This window comes from Dasypus novemcinctus, chromosome 22 (genome assembly GCF_030445035.2).
Source record: "Dasypus novemcinctus isolate mDasNov1 chromosome 22, mDasNov1.1.hap2, whole genome shotgun sequence".
NCBI lineage: Eukaryota > Metazoa > Chordata > Mammalia > Cingulata > Dasypodidae > Dasypus > Dasypus novemcinctus.
In genome coordinates, this window is record NC_080694.1 from 39,185,063 (window position 1) to 39,208,504 (window position 23,442).

Genomic DNA, 23,442 nt, shown 5'->3' on the forward strand with positions numbered 1-23,442 from the left:
TCCCTTTCTTCCATCCAGTCCCAGCTCAGGTAATGGAGGCTCTACCTCGGGCATAGCACCACTGAAAATAGCAGGGCCCCAGTCACCTTAGTCTCAACTCATAAGGCAGTGGGTCCATGCTAGGAGAAACAAGCTGAGAAGACCTCCGGCTATGCCTTCTTGCACCAAGTGCTCAACTCCTAAAGTGGGACATCATGCAGAAAGATGCATGCCACTGTCCCCTTGGAGATTTTGCCTGGGGCCATTGAACAAAGAGTTCCTAATCCCTTCCCAAAGGAAACTGACTTCATTTTTAACAGACCATGGAGATGTTCAAGCGTAAATGAGGGCAGATTAGTATTGGGAAAGGGAAGACTTGGGTCACAGCTGAAGATCCAGCAGGCAACATGGCCAGCAGACAACATGGCCGACAGACAACATGGCCGACAGGCAACATGGCCGACAGGCAACATGGCCGACAGACAACATGGCTGTGAGACCCCACCTGAAAACCTCCTGAGAAACAGGCTGCCAGAAAGACATCATGAGATCTTGGCCATGAGAATCTCATTTGGACCGAGAGGGAGAGCCCCAGATATCCTCAAAAGGCTTCACCTTTGGTGCCCTGAGAAATGACCGGTGGGGCAACCAATCAGAACAGCAAAAAGACTTTAAAAATGGCCTGACCTGGGGCCCCACCGCACAACTCACCATGCAGTGTGCCTGCGGTCTGTGCTGAAGCATGGACCGTGTACTTTTCTCATTTTCTTGTTTCTTAATAAACTCTTTACTCCCTTACCTACTCTATTGTTACTGGATTTTGTCTAGGTTCTTGGCTATGCTGCAGAAAGGAATTTCAAGAACACGTTGGGTGAATTAGGCCAGTGATTTATTCAAGTAGGGAGGGAAGAAAAATGGGGGAAAATAACAGACCAGGGGTCCCAGGTGAAGAGGAAGGGGCTGAAAAGTCATGAAGCAGGCTGATTTACAGACTACAATACCCCATTGTAGATTATAGATGCCCAGGTTTTACTTGCGTGGCCGTCATGGCAGAGAAAAAACGGTGATAGTAGGGTGCAGAAGACAGGAACGGGCTCACACACCGGCACCGGGACATAGCCAAGGCAAGAGCGGGGGTCCAAAGGCAAGGTTCAGGCTTCATGCCTGCTTTTTGAACTATTAATTATTCCACCCCTTTGCTAATGGCATAGGAGGAGTCCCAGCTGTTTACTCTTTTGATTGATTGCCCCACCCATCAATCCCCTGGGAGGGTCCAGTGATAAAGTCCTTGGGGGAATATCCCGGGCTTCCTCTGGCTTCCAGAGGAAATCCTGTTCTGAATGTCAGAATCTTGTGTGGGGGAAGGTCTTCCAGCAGACATCTTGGGACTACTGATGTCCACATGGACTCTTTGCCAGGTTCGGTCTATCAGTTCCCTATCTTACAAGCTGGCTTTCCCATGGCATATCTTCAAATTCTTTTTTTTTTTTTTTTTTTTTTTTGAGGTACTGGGGGCCAGGGATGGAAGCTGGGACCTCATGTGTGGGAAGCTGGTGTCAACCACTGAGACACAGTGGCTCCCCTGAGTTGGTTTTTCCCTCGTTGTTGTTGTTGCACTCTAACACTTGAGCCACATCTACTCCCCTTAAATTCTTTTATGTGACATAAGTAAGAGCCCTGGAGCCCAGAAACCAGAGTCATCCTGTGCTTTCACAGTGGAGGTTTTAATGAAAGGCAGTTGGGAGGTGATTTGTAAACTCAATGAAGAAACAGGCTAAACTATGGACCCACTGCTCTTCAGGATGGAACCAGGGAAAGAGACAATTAGGATGGGAGCTGGTGGAGTCAAAACAAATGTTAAACACAGACCTCCAGAACTATTTCTTCAAAGTAGCCCCAATTTGATTGGATTAGTCTGTAGAGTGGTTGATGCCCCCAGAGCATTGTTGAAAACAGTACAGCAATCAGTAGGCAATGCCTGGAGTTTAGCCACTGGGTGTGGTCAGCAAAAGAGGCAGAGATTCCTGCCCAAAGGACTGTCCTCCCAGGGTGACACCAAAGCTGCACCTCCCAAGGAGCAACATCAGAGGCTTAATACCTTGGGGACAACTGGATGGAACATGGGAGAGTGTGGGCTATGATGTGGACCATTGACCATGAGGTGCAGTGGTGCTCAGAGATGTATTCACCAAATGCAATGAATGTCTCATGATGATGGTGGAGATCGTTGCTATGGGGGAGTAGTGGGGTAAGGGGGGTGGGGGGTACATGGGGACCTCATATGTTTTTAATGTAATATTAAAAAAATGAATAAAGACAAAAAAAAATACCTTGGGGGCAGAGGGTGGTGGTGGTAAATGGACTTCATGAAAATAGGCCAGTCACTAAACATGTAAGCAAATGACCACAACGAGCCCTAGGAAGGGCAGTACCCCGAGTGGCTATAATACGTTATCTAAAACTTCCAGATTCCAGTGAAAAATCCTGAGGTATGGGGAAATAAAACAAAAGCAGGAAAGTCTGACCCATACCACAGGAAAAAAGTGGACAACATAAACTACCTGTGAGAGCAAACAGATCTCAGATTTAACAGAAAAAGACTTCCAAGTAGCCATTATAAATACGTACAAAGAACTAAAAGAAACTGTAACTGAAGAAGTAAAGGAAGACATGCAGTCAACCAAGCTGGTGGCATAAGATACTCCGGGTGCCATGCCCCACCCCCCAGAATCTTTGAACAGCTAGCAAAAACCGGCCCAGGGAAAGAGATGTGGCTCAACCAATTGGGGTCCTGTCTATCATATAGAAGATCCAGGGTTCAGTGCCCAGGGCCTCCTGGTGAGGGCAAGCTGGCCTGCACAGTGAGCTGACCCACGCGGAGTGCCGGCCCATGTGGAGAGCTGGCACAGCAAGATGACGCGACAAGAGACACAGAGGAAAGAAAATAAGAAGACATAGCAGAACAGGGAGCTGAGTTGGCTCAAGAGAGTAATCGCCTCCGTCTCACTCCAGAAGGTCCCAGGATTGGTTCCCGGAGCTGCCTAATGAGAATACAAGCACACACAGAAGAATACACAGTTAACGAACACAGAGAGCAGACTTCAGGGGGAACGGGGTGGGAGGAGGAGGGGGAGAAATTAAAAAAAAAAAAAAAAACTGGCACAACCGTTGTCCTCAAAACTGTGGAGAACATTTAAAGGATTGCAGTCACTGGGCCAGGGCCAAGTCAAGGAAACACAGCTTTAAAAACAATAGAAGCTCCCTACTCACACCACATAGAAAAATTAACTCAAAATGGATCAAAGACTTAAATATAAGAACCAAGACTATAAAGCTCCTGGAAGAAAAAGTAGTGAGGCATCCTCAAAATCTTGTGTTAAGAAATGGTTTCTTAGACTTTACACCTACAGCATAGCAATGAAAGAAAAAATAGATAAATGAGACCTCAAGAAAATTTAAAACTTTTGTGTACCAAAAGACTTTATCACAAAAATGAAAAGATAACCTACTTAATGGGAGAAAATATTTAGAAATCATTTGATAAGGGTTTAATATCTAGACTATATAAAGAAATCCCATAACTCAACAATAAAGAGGCAGACAACCCAATTTAAAAATGGGCAAAAGACTTGAATAGACATTTCTCCAAAGAGGATCTACAAATGGCTAAAAAACACATGAAAACCTGCTCAATATCTTTAGCCATTAGGGAAATGCAAATCAAAACCACAAGATACCATTTTACACCCACTAGAATGGCTACCATTTTAAAAAAAGACAGAGGGAGCAGATGTGGGTCAAGCAGTTAAGAGCCTGCTTCCCACATGGGAGGTCCCATCAGTTCCCAATGCCTCCTGAAAGAAACAAAAACAAACAACAAGCAAAAAAAATATTTAAAAACCAACTCAGGGAAGCCAGTGTGGCTCAGTAACTGAGCACCAGCTTCCTACATACAAGGTCTGGGATTCAATTCCTGGTCCCCAGTACCTAAAACAACAACAACAACAAAAATTACAAGTGTTAGAGAAGATATGGAGACATAGGAACAATCATTCACTGCTGCTGGGAATGTAAAATGATGCAGCCACTCTTGAAAACAGTTTGGCAGTTCCTCATAAAGCATAGTATAGAATTACCATATGACCCAGCAATCCCTCTACTAAGTACATACCCAAAAGAATGGAAAGCAGATATTTCAGGGATTTGAGCAGATATTTGCATACCAATGTTCATAGTGGCATTATTCATAATTGCCAAAAGATGGAAGCCACCCAAATGTCCATACGTACATATACATATAATGGAATATTCAGTTGTAAAGAAGAAATGAAGTTCTGGTTTACGTAACATGGATGAACCTTGAAGATATTATGTTGAGACACAAAAGGACAAATATTGTGTGATCTCACTGATAGAAAATAATTAGAATAAGCAAACTCAGAGAGTTAGAATCTAGAATATAGGGTACCAGGGTTTGATTTGGGGATGGGGAATGAGAAGTTAATGCCTAATTTGCAGACTTTCTATTTGGGTTGATTGTAAACTTTTGAAAATGGATGGTGGTGATGGTAGCACAACATTGTGAATGGCATTAACAGCACTGAATTATATATGTGGATGTGATTAAAAGGGGACATTTTAAGTTGTATAGTTATTACTAGAATAAATATTAAAAGATAAATCAGGACTGTAAAAAACAAACGAACAGAAAAAGGAGCTGCTTCTGGCACTCTTGGTGGCCAGTACTGCTACCCGTTCCTGGTCTAGAATGGAGCCAGACTGCACATCCATTGTGGGCTCCTGGCCCCATTCCAGAGGGATCAGACTCACTCCTAAGCAGATCCTGGGGAGCCAGGATGTCAGTGCCAGTCTATCAGGTGACAGCCTGAAAGACAATGGAAAACTTATCTCTGGCTCACCCTCCCAAGAACTTGTCCTACGGGGAGAAGCAGCTTGCAGACGACTAAAGCAGTAAAGCAGTTAAGAAACAATTAAGTCAAAGCAGGCTGGGGTAAAGGATCATCTGCTTTATGGCATACAATAGAGCACTGGGGGTAGGGAGAAAGTCTATTTCTTAAGAATTATAAAGGGCATTTGAAATCCCTAGGTCTAGGGAATTCCCAGGACAAAATGCAGGCTCAGAAAAGATGGAGTAGATGCTGCAAGTCACTTTCACCTCAGGATGAACTTGATAGGAGGACTGACCACCAACCAACACAGAATCAATTTGCAAAGTTGGTGAAACGTGTTCGTTGTGTTGGTTAGTTTGCTTTCATTTTGAGCTCCTGGCACTCAAGAATATTTAAGTCACATCAGTAGCAGGATACAAACTTAAGAAGCAGATAGCTTAGGGACTAAATCCAAGTTAACACATGAAAATATTAAGATGTACAGTGTGTAATAAAATATTACAGGATAAACAAAGAAGCAGGAAATGATGGGCCATCCCAAGGAATATGATAGGAATCCAGAAACCATCAATGAAGAAAACCACACTTTGGACATATGAAATAGTTGTAAAAAATGATATGCAATATGTTCAAAGAAATAAAGGAAAACATGGAGAAATAATTAAAGGTTATCAAGAAAATGATGAATGCCAAATATGAGATTCTCAATAAAGAGAGAGAAATTATAAGAAGGAACCAAACAGGAATACTGGGGTTGAAGATCACATTAACCAAAATGAAAAACTCCCTAGAGGGCCCCATCCTGTTACTGTTGTCCAGCAGGGTATACCTGGACTCCCACCACAGAAGAAATAATAAAAGATCCCCCTACATCGACTGTCTTGCTGGATGATTGTTATTTCTCTCAGGGCATCTTTAACAGGGTGGAGAAGTTCTTCATTCTTGGAGGGGATATGTTATTTTACACTCTTCCAGAATTTTGTCCCCCATCAAAAGGATTGGATTGGCATCTTTAGGATGGCATGGTAGATAACCTGGGAGTATTACATCTTCATCTTGGGTTTCTTTGCCCACCGGCCTAAACAGAATCAGCCAAAAAGCAGGAAGGTCAATTCAAAGCTTATTACCTGCCCAAGGATGATGAATATTATCTCTTCTGCTATTTGGATCAGGATGGTCTGGTCTGGGGAGCAAATACTCCTTTCCAGTTCCTTCCAGAAAGTGAGGAATACGTTCTGGTTGTTAACACTCAGGAAGAGATAGAAGAGATTGAGCAGTGTAATAAAAGCTTTGCAAAGAAAATCAGGAGCTGAAGGACAGCTGTCTCAACCTCCAGAAGCAGAAGGCAGATGTGCAGGCTGAGCTTCAGAGGATGCAGGAAGTACAGAAGGAGCTAAAACCCTAAAGAATCTCAATACAAAGTTGGAAAGCAAAACAAAAGAGTGGAAGGGCTGTTGGGAGACAGAACTGCTTCGACTCAAAAGAGCAAAACCGGAAGATGTCCTCAGAAAAGGAGATGGGAGTCAGAGTGGATCATCTCCAGGCCTAGCTATTAATTCAAGAGAAAGAAATGGAGAAGCTTGTTCAAGGACATCAAGATAAGACAGAACAGTTGGAGCATCTGAAAAAGGAAAATGGCCAGCTGTTCCTCAATTTTACTGAACAGAGGAGCACCAGAAGAAGCTTGAGCAGACAGTGGAGGAGATGAAGCAAAAGGAAACTACTGCAACAATGAAAAACAGGAGCTAATGGGCCAGAATTTTGACCTGTCAAAAAGACTGAGTGGGAACAAGTTTATATGTCAAGTTCTGCAAAGCAAAAAAGAGAGAATAGAAGAAGAAAATGATCTTTTGGAGAGGGAGAACAGCAGATGGCTGACTTACATGGTTCTAGATGTTCACTCTTTGACGTATCAATTGCCTACTTCAGTTCAGGTAAGTGCAGGACAAAATCCTGAACTTCTCTGTGGAAACCCATATTCTGGTATCCAAGGAAGTTCTGTCCCAGGCTGCTGTCCATCAAGAAATGTCCCACTTGCTGAGCAAACTTTGTTAATGACATTGATGATATCACCTTGGAGCAGCACATGCTGACCTTTAGGTTTGAATTGTCCAATTTGTGACAAGATCTTCCCAGCAGGGTGAGAGGCAGATCTTTGAAGACCATGTGATCTGTAAGTGTCAAGCCTCTTGGATCTATATTGTAGATGGATTCTATAGAGTAAGACTTACAGCTTCTACTATGAGTTATGACTCAAGATTCTGCCTAACCTGAAATTATTCGGCATTTCTAGAGGTAGAACTATGTCAGTTATCTGAAGAATAGTATTAGGGGCTGTTACTTCCATCTTTCTGGGTTATTACTCTAGCTGTGTCAATTCTTCCAGGGATCACCTGTACAAGGGCCTTGGGATGAGCTGACCTGGTATTCACAATAGGCCTGCTTAGCTCTCCAAATTGTCCTGCTGCTGTTCAAGAGCAGGCTTTGAGTGTGTTTGTACTCAGTCCTCCATCTTAACCCTGCAGCTAGAAATTATCTAAAGGTTGAGATTTTCTTCCTCCTCAAGACTCCTTTTCTGACTGCATTAGACTAGTCAAAATGGCACAGCAGAGAACTCAGTCATCCAACTTGGATACCAAAGATTTCTCATCCTAATTTCTCAGAACCCAGCAGAAGCCTCTTATTTCTAACCATGGACAGGAAATGTTATTTCAATCACAGAAAATCTTCTTCCTTTCTGGTTGATATGCTCTCCTACTTGATCTTTCCTATGCATGTAACTTTTATTGTTGTAAGTCCTTTCTAATGGTTAGTATAAGTTATTAAAAACTATATGGTTTGAAACTTTCTGAGCAGATGTATGTAGCATTTTGATGTTGTTTATGAATTCCAAAACTAGATATTGGGTTATGTTTGTAAACTGGTTTGTTCCCCTGGGCATATTAGATTATATTGGATTCAGAGGTTCCACTTTACTTGATTAAATAATGATTAGGGCTTTGATTGGGCCATGTCAGTAGGATGTTGAGTCTCCACCCCCTTGTTGGGTGGGGACTCACCAAGAAAACAACAAGGAACAGGAATTAATTGAGTTTTGAGCTGGAGCCTTGGGAAGTAAACACACAGAAGGACACAGAAGAGTAGAGACAGCACCATAGACATGGCAGAGGCCCTGGGAAGAGAAGGAGCCTGATAGTCTGCAGCTGACCTTGTGGAAAGAACAGAGCAGTTGAGCCCAGAGAGGAATGAGCCCTGGGAGAGAGAGGAGACTTAGCCCAGATGCAGCTGACATTGGAAGAAGCTGGGACCACGGAGCCTTGGGAGGAGGAGGAACACTGAACCCTTGAAGACTTTGCCCACCATCTTGCATCAGCACGTGGCCATAGTTCTGGGTGGGAAAGAACCTCTTATGGTACCTTGACTTAGACTCTTTAGGGACTTGTGACTGTAAGCTTCTAACCCAAGTAAACACACTTTATAAAAACCAACTGATTTCTGGTATTTTGCATCAGTGCCCCTTTGGCTGACTAATACTGTGCATTTAGACATGGATAAGTCAATAATGAGAAAATATTGTTAATCTCTCTAATGCCAAAAAATAAACTAGTTCTCTATTTCAGGAATTTTGGTTATAATAAATCTTGAGATTATGATAAAAACAAACAAAAAATTCCCTAGATGGATTGAAGAGCAAATAGGAGCTGGCAGAAGAAAGAATCAGTGAACTAAAAGACAAGACAATTTGAATGATTCATGCTGAAGAGCAGGAAAAAAATTTTTTTTAAGTAAAAAGAGCCTAAGAGACCAGTGGGATACCATCATACGTACCATTGTATACATTCTGGGAATTACAGATGCCCATAGGAAGGAGAAGAAAGGGATAGAGGCAGAAGGAATATTCAAATATATAAGGTAGAAAGCTTCCCAAATTTAATGAAAGACAAGGATATGGACACAACCAATCCAATGTCCACATAGAAGAGGTGGCACTGGATTGGGAAAAGTGGACATGGTGGACGATGGGTATGGGGAAGGGCAGGAAGAGATGAGAGGTGGGGGCGTATTTGGGACGTGGAGCTGCCCTGGATGGCGCCTCGGGGGTGATCACCGGACATCGTGGATCCTCACAGGGCCCACTGGATGGAATGGAGGAGAGTATGGGCCATGATGTGGACCATTGTCTATGAGGTGCAGAGGTGCCCAAAGATGTACTTACCAAATCCAATGGATGTGTCATGATGATGGGAACGAGTGTTGTTGGGGGGGGAGAGGGGGGGTGGGGGGGTGGGGTTGAATGGGCCCTCACATATATATTTTTAATGTAATATTATTACAAAGTCAATAAAAAAATAAAAAAATAAAAAAATAAAAGGATATGCAAGAGAGTTCTTCAGACTGAAAACAAAGGACACTAGACAGTGGACCAAAGCAGCATAAAGAAATAAAGACCTTTGGGAAGGTAACCATATGGGTAATTATAAATGCCAGTAGTATTATATTATATTTTGGGTATGTAACTCCACTTTCTACTTCTTACAGATTCTAAAATGTAAATGCATAAAAAGTAATGATAGGGAAGCAGATGTGGTTCAAGCAGTTGGGTGCCTGCCTACCATGTGGGAGGACCCAAGTTCAGTTCCTGGTGCCTCCAAAGGAAGATGAACAAGATAGTGAGCTGACATGATGGACTGGTGCAGTGATCTGACGCAACAAGATGATGCAATGAAATGAAACAACAAAGAGACACAATGAGGAAACACAATGAGAGACGCAACAAGCAGGGAGTGAGTGGAGGTGGCTCAAGTGATTGGGTGCCTCCCTCCCACATGGGAGGTCCCAGATTCAGTTCCCAGTGCTGCCTAAAGAAAAAACCAATAAGACACACACACAACAGACATAGAAAACAGACAGCAAGCACAAACAACAAGTGGGGGGAAGATATAAACAAATTAAGTTAATCTTTAAAAAAATAGTATTGATAAATATATGGGTTTGGACATATAGCGTATAAAGATAATTTGTAACAATTACAACAAAAAAGGGGGTATGGAAGAGTATAGGAACAGTGTATGTTTATGTTATTTAAGTTGGTATTAAAAGGTACGTGATTGTTATAGATTTGTGATATTAACTTTAAGCCTAGTGGTAACCCCAAAGAAAATATGTAAATAAAGAAATTAGAAGTGACTCAGAATGGTGCAATAAATAAATATATGAAAGTAGGCATTAATGGAAGAACTGGCGAACCCAACGGTATAAGATCTACAAAGACAAAATAGCAAAATGGCAGAAGAAAGTCCTGCATTAGCAGTAGTGACTTTGAATATAACAGTTAAACTTCCCAGTCAAAAGACAGAGATTGTCAGAATGGATTCGAAAAAAGCATGACCCAATTATATGCTGTTTAAAGAAGACTCACCTTAAATTAAAAGACACAAGAAGGCTGGAAGTGAAAAGATGGAGAAAAATATGCCATGCAAATAGTAACCAAAAGAGAACTGGGGTAGCTGTATAAGGTAGGAGAAACAGATGTGGCTCAAGCAGTTGAGCTCCTCTCTATCACATAGGAGGTCCAGGGTTCGATGCCCAAGGCCTCCTGGTGAAGGCAAGCTGGTCCATGAGGCGAGCAGGCCCATGCAGAGTGCCAATCCACACGGGAGTGCCACCCTGCACAGTTGTGCTGGCTGATCCAGAGAGCTGGCGCAGCAAGATAATGCACAAGAGGCACAGAGGAGAGACAATAAGAGACATAGCAGAACAGGGAGCCGAGGTGGCACAAGAGAATGTTTGCCTCTCTCCAACTCTGGAAGGCCTCAGGATTGGTTTCCAGAGCCGCCTAATAAGAATACAAGCAGACACAGAAGAACACACGGTGAATGGACACAGAGAGCAGACAATGGGGGTGGGGGTGGGGGAGAGAAATAAATAAATCTTTAAACAAAAATAGACTTTAAGTCAAAAATTGTTATGATACAAAGAAGGTAACTATATACTGACAAAGGGGTCAATTCAATAAGAACACATAACAATTATAAATATATACGTACCTAATAGCAGAGCCCCAAAATATATAAAGCAAATATTGACAGATTTGATGAAAGAAATAGATGGATCTACATTAATAGTAGGAGACTTCAATACACCAATTTCAAATAAGAATAGAACATCTAGACAGAAATCCATAAGGAATTAGAAGACTTGAACAATGCTATTAATATAAACCAACTAAATCTAACAGATGTATATAGATCACTTAACCCAAAAGCAGAAGAATATGCATTTTTTTCCTAGAGTACATGGATCATTCTCCAGGATAGACCACATATATTAGGTCATAAAACAAGTTTCAATAAAGTTATAAATATTGAAATAATCAAATATAGATTCTTTGACCACAAGGAATGAAGTTAGAACTCACTAACTGAGAGAGAACTGAAAAATTCACAAATAGGTAGAAATTGGACAATGCACTTTTTTTTTAAAGATTTTATTTATTTATTTCTCTCCCGACCCCCCCACCCCCCGCCCTAGTTGTCTGTTCTTTGCGTCTATTTGCTGCGTGTTCTTTGTCTACTTCTGTTGTCAGTGGCACGGGAATCTGTGTTTCTTTTTGTTGTGTCATCTTGTGTCAGCTCTCGTGTGTGTGGCACCATTCCTGGGCAGGCTGCACTTTCTTTCATGCTGGGCGGCTCTCCTTACAGGTGCACTCCTTGCGCATGGGGGGGTCCCCCGCGTGGCGCGGCACTCCTTGCGCGCATCAGCACTGCACATGGGCCAGCTCCACACGGGTCAAGGAGGCCCGGGGTTTGAACCGTGGACCTACCATGTGGTAGACAGACGCCCTAACCACTGGGCGAAGTTCACTTCCCTGAACAATGCACTCTTAACCAATGGGTCAAAGAAGAAATCATAAGGGAAATTAGGACATAGCTTGAAGCAAATGAAAATGAAAACACAACATACCAAAACTTATGGGAAAAGCCATATTGGGAGGCTAATAAAAAACCAAAACAACAAAACAAAAACCTTATGGGATGTAGCAAAAGTAGTACTGAAAAGGAAATTATAGCTTAAATGCTTATATTAGAAAAATAAATATTTGAAATCAGACACCTAACTTCACAACTGGAGAATCTAGAAAAAGAAGCACAAACTAAAACCGAAGCAAGCTGAAGGAAGGAAATAAAGATTAGAATGGAGGTAAACAAAATAGAGTATAAATAAACAAAAGAGAGTCAACAAGATCAAAAGTTGTTTTTTTAACAAAAGATCAATAAAGTCAACAAACTTTTAGCTAGACTGACAAGGAAAATAACTAAAACTTTTTTAAAGATTTATTTCTCTCCCTTTCCTCTCCTCACCCCCCGTTGTCTACTTTCTGTGTCCATTGGCTATGTGTTCTTCTGTGTACACTTGCATTCTCATCAGGCAGCATTGGAATCTATGTCTCTTTTTGCTGCGTCATCTTGCTGCATCAGCTCTCTGTGTGTGCAGCGCCACTCCTGGGCAGGCTGCACTTTTCGTGCAGTGCAGTTCTCCTTGCAGGGTGCACTCCTTACACATGGGGCTCCCCTGCGTGGCATAGCACTCCTTGTGCGTGGCAGCACTGCGCATGGGCCAGCTCACCACACTGGCAAGGAGGCCCTGGGTTCAAAACCTGGACCTCCCACATGGTAGGCAGATGTTCTATCAGGTGAGCCACATCCACTTCCTAAAAATAACTAAAATTAGAAATGAAAGAGGGGGCATTGCTACTGACCCCACAAAAATAAAAAGGATTATAAAAATATGAAAAACTGAATGCCAACAAATTAGATAATCTCAATGAAATGGATAAATTCTTAGAAACATAGAAACTACCTACCCTGAACCTAGAAGAAATCAACGATCTCAGCAGATTAATAACAAGTAGAGATTGAATTTAAAAAAAAACAAAAATCAAGAAATCCCCTGTATTAGTCAGCCAAAGGGGTGCTGATGCAAAATACCAGAAATTGGTTGGTTTTTATAAAGGGTATTTATTTGGGGTAGGAGCTTACAGATACCAAGTCATAAAGGATAAGTTACTTCCTTCACCAAAGTCTGTTTGGAGCAAGATGGCTGCCGACATCTGCAAGGGTTCAGGCTTCCTGGGTTCCTACCTTCCAGGGTCTTGCTTTTCTCTGGGGTACAGGGTTTCTCTCTTCAAGGGCTTGCTTCTTCCTGGGCTCGGGGTTCCTCTCTTCCTGGGGCTGGCTTCTCTTTCTTCTGTGAGCTTACTTCCCAGGTAAGCTTAAGCTTAAGGCTTCAGCATCATACTCCAACATCAAAAAACCCTCCAACTGCCTTTTATCTGCAAGTCCCTACCCACCAAGGGGTGGGGACTCAATGCCCTAATGATGTGGTCCAATCAAAGCCCTAAGCATAACTCAATCATGCCCAGGTACAGACCACATTACAAATATAATCCAATATCTATTTTTGGAATTCATAACCATATCAAACTGCTACATCCCTCTAAAGAGGAAATTTAAAAAAAATCCTGTTTACAATAAAATAATCAAATATCTATGAATAAACATAACCAAGGATATAAATGACTTATACGTAGAAAACTACAAAACATTGCTGAAACACACACAAACAAACAAGACCTAAATAAATGGAAAGAAATGCTGTGTCCTTGAATTGTAAGGCTAACTGTTATTAAGACATCAATTCTACCCAATGTGATTTACAGATTCAATGCAATCCCAATAAAAATTCCAATAACCTACTTTGCAGAAGTGAAAAAGTCAAATATCAAATTTATTTGGAGGAGTGAGGGGCCCTGGATAGCCAAAACATCTCGAAAAAGAACAAAGTTGGAGGACTCACAACTCCAATTTCAAAACATGACAAAACTACAGTAATCAAAACTGTATGCTACTGGCTCAAGGACAGACATACAGAACAATGGAATCAAAGTGAGAGTTCAGAAATAAATTCAATTGTTTGTTTTTTTTTTTAATTTTAGAAAAGTTGTGAGTTAACAAAACAATCATGCAAAAATACTGGATTCCAGTACAGCACCCAAACTACAACTTGCATTAGTGTGGAACATTTGTTACAATTGATGATAGCATTTTAAAAATAACTGTACTATTTGTTTCAATAGTACTTACCTTTGTTATAATTGATGAAAGATTATTAAAATCATTCTATTATCCATTATTTGCATTAGGCATATTTTTCCCATATACCACCCTATTTTTACCACCTTTTGTATTAGTATCATACATTTGCCATACTTCATGAAAGAGCATTCTTAATTTGTACTATTAATGATAGACCATTGTCTATAATAGGGTTCACTGTGTTACACTGTACTATGTTTTATCTTTTAATTTTTATTCAAGTTATATGTATATATTTAGAATATATATATCCTAAATTTTCCTCCTATAATGATTCCTTTTGTCTTCTTTCAATATTTTGAAAATCCGATTGATTTTTTTTGTTTCTATTTTTGTTCTTTACCAATTGATTTTTGACAAGGGTGTCAAGTTCACTCAACAGGGAAAGAAAAGACTTTTCAACAAATGGTGCTGGGAAAACTGGATCTCCATTTGCGAAAGAATGAAGATGGATCACTACCTCGCACCATGTACAAAATTAATTCAAAATGGATCAAAGGCCTAAATATAAGAACAAAACTATAAAACTCCAGGAAGTAAACATAGGGAAGCATCTTCAGGACCTTATGTTAGGCAGTGGTTTCTTAGACTTTACACCATAAGCACAAACAGCAACAACCAAAATAGATAAATGGCACTTTATCAAATTTCAATACTTTTGCAGTTCAAAGGACTTCAATTTGAATGTAAAAAAGACAACCTACAGGATGGGAGAAAATATTTGGCAACTACACTTCAATGAGCATTTAGTTTCCAGAATATATAATGAAATCCTACAGTTCAACAACAAAAAGACAAACAACCCAATTAAAACATGGGCAAAAATCTTGAACAGACATTTCTCCAAAGAAGATATACAAATATCCATTAAACACATGAAAAGATGCTCAATATCATTAGCCATTAGGGAAGTAAAAATCAAAACCACAATGAGATATCATTTCACACCCACTAAAAGGCCATTTTTTTTTAAAAAGGGAAAATAAGTGTTAGAGAGGATATGGAGAAACAAGAGCACTTATTCTTTGTTGGTGGAAAAATTAAGTTGTGCAGCTACTGTGGAAAGTTTGATGGTACCTGAGTATATTAATCAGCCAAAGTGGTGCTAAAGCAAAGTACCAGAAACCTGTTGGCTTTTATAAAGGATGTTTATTTGGGTAGAGGCTTACAGTTACAAGGCCCTAAAGAGTCCAACTCGAGGTACCATAAGAAGTACTTTCTCACCAAAGATGGCTGCCAATGTCAGTGAGGGTTCAGCCTTCCTTCTCCTCTTAAGGCTCCATGGTCCCAGCTTTTTCCAAACTCAGCTGTAGGCTGGCATAGTGCTTGTCTCTCTTCCTGGGGCCTTCTCAATGCTGCAAAGTATCAGGCAAATGGCTCATCTCTCCTTTTTCATGTATCTACTTTTTTTTTTAAAGATTTTTTTATTTTTTGTTTAATTTATTTCTCTCCCCTTCCCCTCCCCCCCCAGTTGGCTGTTCTCTGTGTCCATTTGCTGCGTGTTCTTCTTTTTGTCTGCTTCTGTTGTCAGCGGCATGGGAACTTGTGTTTCTTTTTGTTGCATCATCTTGCTGCATCAGCTCTCCATGTGTGCGGCACCATTCCTGGGCAGGCTGCACTTTCTTTCGCACTGGGCAGCTCTCCTTATGGGGCGCACTCCTACGTGGGGAACACCCCTGCGTGGCACGGCACTCCTTGCGCGCACCAGCACTGCGCGTGGGCCAGCTTCACACGGGTCAAGGAGGCCTGGGGTTTGAACCACGGACCTCCCATGTGGTAGATGGATGCCCTATCCACTGGGCCAAGTCCGCTTCCTCATGTATCTACTTCTGTGTGTCTCCTTGATTGAGTCGCCATTTATATAGCCCACAAAGGGGGCAGGGACTCAAACTGAGTTGTCCTAATGCCGTGGTCAAATCAGAGCCCTAATCTTATAATTTAATCAAAGACATCTCAGCTGAATCGAATACAATCAAAGGGTATCATACCAGTTTACAAACATAGTGTCTCTTTTTGGAATTCATAAATAATCTCAAACTGCCACACTGAGAAAGCTAAGTATAGAATAATATGACCCAGAAATTCCACTTCCAAGTATATACCCAAATGAATTGAAAGTAGGGGCTCAAAGAGATATTTATATACTGATGTAACAGTGCCATTATTCACAATTGCCGAAAGATGAAGCAACCCAAGAGTTCATCACCAGATGAAAGGATAAACAAACTCCAGTATATACATACAATGGAATTTTTTTTAAAGATTAGTTTTATTTATCTCTCCCCTTCCCCCCATTGCCTGCTCTTTGTCTCCATTCCCCATGTGTTTTTCTGTGTTCCCTTGCATTCTTGTCATGTGGCACAAGGAAACTGTGTCACTTTTTTTGTTGCATCATCTTACTGTGTCAGCTCTCTTTGTGTGCGGCGCCACTCCTGGGTGGGCTGCACTTTTTCACGTGGGGCGGCTCTCCTTGCAGGGTGCACTCCTTGCACATGGGGCACCTCTACACAGGGGACACCCCTCCATGACACGGCACTGCTTGCACACAGCAGCACTGCACGTGGGCCAGCTCACAACATGGGTCAGGAGGCCCTGGATACCAAACCCTGGACCCTTCATATGGTAGGCGGATGCTCCATCAGTTGAGCCACAACTGCTTCCCTACAATGGAATATTACTGAGCCTTAAAAAGGAATGAAGTTATGATACATGCAATAACATGGATGAACTTTGTAGGCATCATGTTGAACAAAATAAATCAGACGCACAAAAAGATAATAGTGTATAATCTCATGCACATGAAATAACAAGAATAAGAAAATTCATAGAATCAGATATCAGAATAAAGGCTACCAAGATGGGGTGGGGAAAGAGAACAGGGACTTAATGCTTAATTGTAAAACAGAGTTTCTATTTGAATTGATTGTAAAGTTTTGGTAATGGATGGTGGTGATGGTAGAACAACACTGTGAATGTAATTAACACCATTTAATTGTATGTTGAATGTAGTTAAAGGGAAATTTTAGTTTGTATACATGTTACTAGAAAAAATTTTTTTTCATTTAAAAAAATTTTGAGTTTATCATTCATACATGACCATACATAAATAAAAAGTGTATAGTGAAAGTTATGAACTTAAAAAACAAACACATGTATCATCATACAGGAATTCCGTACATCACCCACCATCAACACCTTGCATTGTTGTAAAACATTTGTTACAAACTGTGAAAGTACATCCTCAAAATATTACTAACTGTAGCCCAAAAATACGCCAAAGTACGTTTGGTGTATTTTTTCCCCAAACTACTGGATTATTAACACTCTGATTAGTATTATATATTTGTTAGAACAGTCTCATATTCAGTTAACCACAGTCAAGCTGCTACTACAGAATTCACTGTGTTGTACAGTCTCATGGTTTTTAGAATCCATGGAATCCATGGGTTTTTTTTTTTAAGATTTTATTTTTATTTATTTCTCTCCCCTTCCCCCCCCCCCCCAGTTGTCTGCTCTCTGTGCTAATTTTCTGTGTGTTCTTCTTTGTCCACTTCTGTTGTTGTCAGCGGCATGGGAATCTGTGTTTCTTTTTGTTGTGTCATCTTGTTGTGTCAGCTCTCTGTGTGTGCAGCACCATTCCTGGGCAGGCTGCACTTTCTTTCGCTCTGGGCGGCTCTCCTTACAGGGTGCACTCCTTGTGCGTAGGGCTCCCCTATGCAGGGGACACCCCTGCATGGCATGACACTCCTTGCATGCATCAGCACTGCACATGGGCCAGCTCCACATGGGTCAAGGGGGCTCGGGGTTTGAAACGCAGACCTCCCATGTGGTAGACGGACGCCCTAACCACAGGGCCAAGTCCGCTTCCCCATGGTATCTTAAAATGAGGGCCATGTGGTGAATATTAACTTTATTTTCTCTGTCTTTCCAAATTTTAATTTCTTTAAAAGTATCAAGATAAGCAAAAATATCTAACTAATTGCCCTAATACTGAATTATTCTAAAGATGCCAAATCAATAAGGGATTTTAGAAAATACATTCATATTATATTTAAAGGGTTAAACAATCACAGTTCATAATCAGTTTTTCAGAAAAACAAAGACAACATAAAACTTTACCTAGTTGATATAAGTGGTGAAACTATCAAGTCACATAAATGGAATATCATCTGAAGTTTACAAGAAGCAAATTTATAGACTATATATGTTTAAATTGTGGCTCAATTTAATTGAAGACCTATGCCTGCATTTACATATCCTTAAATATTACTCTAAATAGTACTAACTTATATGATCCATAAATCAAGTATAAGGAATTTAAGTATTCAAGTTAATCTTTCTTTATAAATTGATTTATATTTACATTTTATATAAATGGAATCATACTGTTATGCAATATATTTAGTTCACAGTAGCGCGATCATACAGTATTTGTCTTTTTGTGTCTGGCTTGCTTCACTAAATATAATGTTCTCCAGGTTCATCCATGTTGTTTTATGCTTTATGACTGCATTTCTTCTTATAGTTGCATAATATTCCATCCTGTGAATACACCAGTTTGTTTATCCATTCATTGGTTGATAGACACCTGGGTTGTAACAACTTTTGGCAATCATGAATAACGCCAATATGAACATGGGTGTAAAGATGTCTATTTGGGGAAGCGGACTTGGCCCAGTGGTTAGGGCATCCGTCTACCACATGGGAGGTCCGCGGTTCAAACCCCGGGCCTCCTTGACCCGTGTGGAGCTGGCCCACGCGCAGTGCTGATGCGCGCAAGGAGTGCCCTGCCACGCAGGGGTGTCCCCGGTGTAGGGGAGCCCCACGTGCAAGGAGTGCACCCCGTAAGGAGAGCCGCCCAGCCTGAAAGAAAGTGCAGCCTGCCCAGGAATGGCGCCGCACACACGGAGAGCTGACACAACAAGATGATGCAACAAAAAGAAACACAGATTCCCGTGCCGCTGACAACAACAGAAGCAGACAAAGAAGATGCAGCAAATAGACACAGAGAACAGACAACCGGGGCGGGGGGGGGGGAGGGGGGGGAGGGAGGGGAGAAAAATAAATAAATAAATAAATCTTTAAAAAAAAAAAAGGATGTCTATTTGTGTGACTGCTCTCAGTTCTTTTGGGTATAAACCCAGAAGTGGTATTGCAGGGTCACGTGGCAAGTCTATACTGACCTTCTTTAGGAACTGCCAAACAGTCCTCCACAGATGCTGCACCATTCTGCATTCCCACCAACAGTGAATAAGTGTTCCTATCTCTCCACATCTTCTCCATCATTGGTAGTTCTCTGTCTTTTTTTTTAATTAACTTTATTTTTCTTTATTTATCCCCCCCTTCCCCAGATGGTTCTCTCCTCTGTCTGCTCATTTTCTGCTCATCTTTTCCAGGGGGCACCGGGAACTGAACCTGGGACCTCCCACATGCGAGGGGAGTGCCCAGCAGACTGAACCACATCCACTCCCACTCTGTCTTTTTAATAGTGGCCTTTCTGATAGGTGTGAAATGATATCTCATGTAATTTTGATCTGCATTTCTCTAATTATTAGTGATGTTGAATATTTTTTCATGCATTTTTTTGTTTGCCATTTGTATTTCTTCTTTGGACAAATGTCTATTCAAGTCTTTTGCCCATTTTTTAAATCAAGTCATTTGTCTTTTTATTGTTGAGTTGTTCATCTCTTTATATATCATGGATAGTAAACCCTTATCAGACATGTGATTTCCAAATGTTTCTTCCATTGAGTTGGCTACTTTTCACCTTTTTGACAATGTCCTGTGAGGTACAAAAGTGTTTAATTTTGAGGAGGTCCCATTTATCTGTTTTTTCTTTTACTGTGTGTGCTTTGGGTGTAAGGTCCAAGAAACCACCACCTACCACAAGGTCTTGAAGATGTTTCCCAGCATTTTCTTCTAGTAGTTTTATGGTCCTTGCTTTTATATTTAGGTCTTTGATCCATTTTGAGTTGATTCTTGTACAGAGAGTGAGATAGGGGTCCTCTTTCATTCTTCTGGTTATAGATATCCAGTTCTTCCAGCACCATTTGTTGAAGAGACTTTTTTCCCATTAAGATGGACTTGGGGAAAAAAAACAAAAGGTGGACTTGGTAGGTTTGTCAAAAACCTGTTGGTTGTAGAGGTGAGGGTTTATTTCTGGGCTCTCAATTCTATTCCACTGATCAATGTGTCTATCTTTATACCAGTACCATGCTGTTTTGACTACTATAACTTTGTAATATGTTTCAAGGTCCAGCAGTAAAATTCCTCCCATGTTGCTCTTCTTTTTCCGAATGCTTTTAGCTATTCAGGTGCATTTTTCCTTCTAAATGAATTTGGCAATTGCCTTTTCTATTTCTGTGAAGTAGGTGATTGGAATTTTGATTGTTATTGCATTGAACCTATAAATCAGTTTGAGTAGGATTGACATCTTCATGATATTCAATCTTCCAGTCCATGAACACAGAATGTCTTTCTATTTGTTTAAGCCTTCATTGATTTCTTTTAGCATTGTTTTGTAGTTTTCTGCATATAGGTTCTTACTTCTTTGGTTAAATTCATTCCTTGGTATTTGAGTCTTTTTGTAGCTACTGTAAATAGAATTTTTTCCCCTTATTTCCTCCTCAGATTGTTCAATACTAGTGAACAAAAACCTTACTGATTTTTGTTTGTTGATTTCTTGTATCCTACCAATTGCTGAACTCATTTATTAGCTCACGTAGCTTTGTTGTAGACATTTCAGAATTTTCTAAATATAGGATCATGTCATGCACAAATAGAGTTTTACTTCCTCTTTTCCTATTTGGATGCCTTTAATTTTTTTTTCTTGTCTAATTGCTCTTGTTAGAACTTCTAGTACAGTGTTAAATAACAACGGTGCCAGTGAGCATCTTTGTCTTGTACCCAATCTTAGAGGGAAAGCCCGCTGAGCACAATGTTGGCTATGGGTTTTTCATATATGCCCTTTATCAGTTGAGAAATTTTCCTTCTATTCCTGTCTTTCAAAATTTTTTTTATGAAGAAAGGATGCTGGATTTTGTTGAATGTCTTTTCTGTGCCAATTGAGACGATCATGTGATTTTTTTCCTTCAATTTGTTTCTGTGGTGTATTACATTGATTGATTTTCTTATGCTCAACCAGTCTTGCATATCAGGAATAAATTCCACTTTGTCTTGATGTATAAGTCTTTTCATATGCTGTTGGATTTGATTTGCAAGTATTTTGTTGAGAATTTTTGCATCTATGTTCATTAGAGAGATTGGTCTGTAATTTTCTTTTCTTGTAGTGTTTTTGTCCAGCTTTGGTATTAGGATGATGTTGGCTTCATAAAATGTGTTGGAAAATTTTCCCTCCTCTTGAATTTTTTGAAAGAGTTTAAACAGGATTGGTGTTCATTCTTTTCAAAATTCTTGGTAGAATTCATCTGTAAAGCCATCTGGTGCTGGATTTTTCTTTGGTGAGAGATTTTTGATGATGGATTCAATCTCTTTAAATGTGATTGGTTTGTTAAGTTCTTGTGGTTTTTGTAGCTTGGATTGTAGGTTGTTTGTGCATTTCTAGGAATTTGTCCATTTCATCCATTTCATCTAGGTTGTCTAGTTTGTTGGCATACAGTGCCTCATAATATCATAATATCCTCTTATGATCCTTTTTATTCTGTCAGGCCAGTGGTAACTTCCCCCCTTTCATTTCTGATTTATTTATTTATATCTTCCCTCTTTTTTCTTTATTAGTTTAGCTAGGGGATTGTCAATTTTATTGATCTCAAAGAACCAGCTTTTGGTTTTGTTGATTTTCTCTATTGTTTTTCTGTTCTCCATTTCATTTATTTCTGCTCTAATCTTTATTATTTCTTTTTCTTGTACCAACTAGGCCCTGGTCTGCTGTGTCTCTTATTGTCTCTCCTCTGTGTCTCTTTTTGTGGCATCATCTTGTGCCAGCTCTCTGCTTGGGCTAGTGTGCCTTCACCAGGAGGCCCCAAGAATCAAACCCTGGACCTCCTATATGGTAGATGGGAGCCCAATTGCTTGAGCCACATCTACTTCCTATTATTTCTTTCTTTCTGCTTGCTTTGGGATTGGTTGGTTGTTCTTTTTCTAATTTCTCCAGTTGTTCAGTTAAATCTTTGAGTTTAGCTCCTTCTTTCTTTTCAATATAGGTGTTTAGGGCTATACATTTTCCCCTTAAGATTGCCTTCACTGTACCCCTTAAGTTTTGATAAGTTGTGTTCTCATTTTCATTTGTCTCAATATATTTACTTATTTCGCTTGCAATTTCTTCTTTGGCCCACTCATTATTTAGGAGTACATCGTTTAGGCTGCACACATTTGTGAAAGTACCTCTTTCCTGCCTATTATTGATTTCCAGGTTCATCCCATTATAATCTTTGGAGGTGTTTTGTATAATTTCAATCTTTTTACATTTATTATGAGCTACATTATGGACTTACATGTAATCTACCCTGAAGAAAGGCCCATGGGCACTTGAGAAGAATGTATAACCCACATATATATTTGTTAGGTCTAACTCGTTTATCATGTTGTTTAATTTCTCTGTTTCCTTGTTGGTCTTCTATTTAGTTGTTCTATCTAATGTTGCATGTGATGAGTTGAAACCTCCAATGATTATTGTAAAGATATCTATTTCTCCCTTCAGTTTTGCCAGGGTTTGCCTCGTGTATTTTGGGGCACTCTGGTTAGATGCATAGATATTTATGGCTGTTATATCTTCCTGAGCTTTTATTAATATATAATGGCCTTCTATATCTCTTCTAGGTTTTTTTGCATTTAAAGTCTGTTTTGTGTGTTATTAATGTAGATACCCTACTCTTTTTTGATCACTATTTGCATGGAGTATCTTTTCCTAACCTTTCACTTTCAGCCAGTTTGTATCCTTGGGTCTAAGGTGAGCTTTTTGTAAGCAGCATATGGATGGCTCATGTTTTTTTAATGCATTTTGTCAGCCTATATCTTTTGATTGTGGAGTTTAATCCTTTGACATTCAATGATATTACTGTAAATGCATTATTTACTTCCACCATTTTAATCTTTGGTTTTCATATGTCCTTTCATATTTTTGTCTGTCTTTTTACTCTTTTGGTTATTCTTTCTGCTATTCTTTCTTCTATACTCTCCTCCAAGCCTCTCTCTTCTTTTTCTTTCAGGCTCTAAGGCTTCCTTTAATATTTCCTGCAAAGGTGGATTATTTTTTACCAATTCTCGTAGTTTCTGTTTGTGAATATTTTATACTTACCTTCATATTTAAAGGACAATTTTGCTGAACACAGAATTCTTGGCTGGCAGTTTTTCTCTTTCAGTATCCTGATCATATCGTACCACTGTCCTCTTGCCTTCATAGTTACTGATCTGCTCTAAGAAATCTGCACTAAGTCTTA

The 23,442-nt window shown here is 40.2% G+C and overlaps 1 pseudogene; it reads left to right on the plus strand.

Annotated features, from left to right (window-relative positions):
* The first annotated feature begins 302 nt into the window (after positions 1 to 302).
* LOC101427067 (calcium-binding and coiled-coil domain-containing protein 2 pseudogene) lies at positions 303 to 7,304 on the plus strand (annotated as a pseudogene).
* Positions 7,305 to 23,442: the final 16,138 nt, after the last annotated feature.